A 582-nucleotide genomic window follows, 5' to 3' on the forward strand; every position below is an offset into this window, starting at 1 on the left:
TAGATAGAGATAAGTATTGATTTGGGTGAAGAGAAGGGCAATGTACCAAATCTGTGTGACCAATATGACAGCATTGAGGATGAGAAAGACATAGACAGGTACATGGGAGGTACAGACAACAAAGATGAGCCCTTTTACACAAGTACTACGTTATCAATGAAGGCAAACATGGGTATATGGATGGATAAACGGGTGGACAGGCTGAACGATTAGGTATGTCTATGAAATGGGGAGTGTATCCAAGAACATATAATAGGGTTGGCAGACAATGGTCCTATAAGTTTATGTGAATGATCAGAATTCCCAGGTGTATAGTAGAGTTGACAATAGGCAAGGTTGTAATCATTGCTTGGTCACAGCCAGCTACCCAGAGACACCAAGCAGTTGAACCTGCGGGTCTGAGATGATAGTCGCAGGGGACATCAAGCTCAATTGGCATAACATACTACACAAAACATTGTTCCACCTCCTACTTCAGTGAGTAGCAACTGGGATCTTAAAAGCTAGCAAGCTGCCATCTAGATTCAATGATGGGTCTTTCCTCATCCAGAGCAAAGAAGAATGAAGAAAACCAAAATTCAT

Source organism: Orycteropus afer, unplaced genomic scaffold (genome assembly GCF_000298275.1).
Source record: "Orycteropus afer afer isolate SDZICR_OR568_19922 unplaced genomic scaffold, OryAfe1.0 scaffold00229, whole genome shotgun sequence".
Classification (NCBI taxonomy): Eukaryota; Metazoa; Chordata; class Mammalia; order Tubulidentata; family Orycteropodidae; genus Orycteropus; species Orycteropus afer.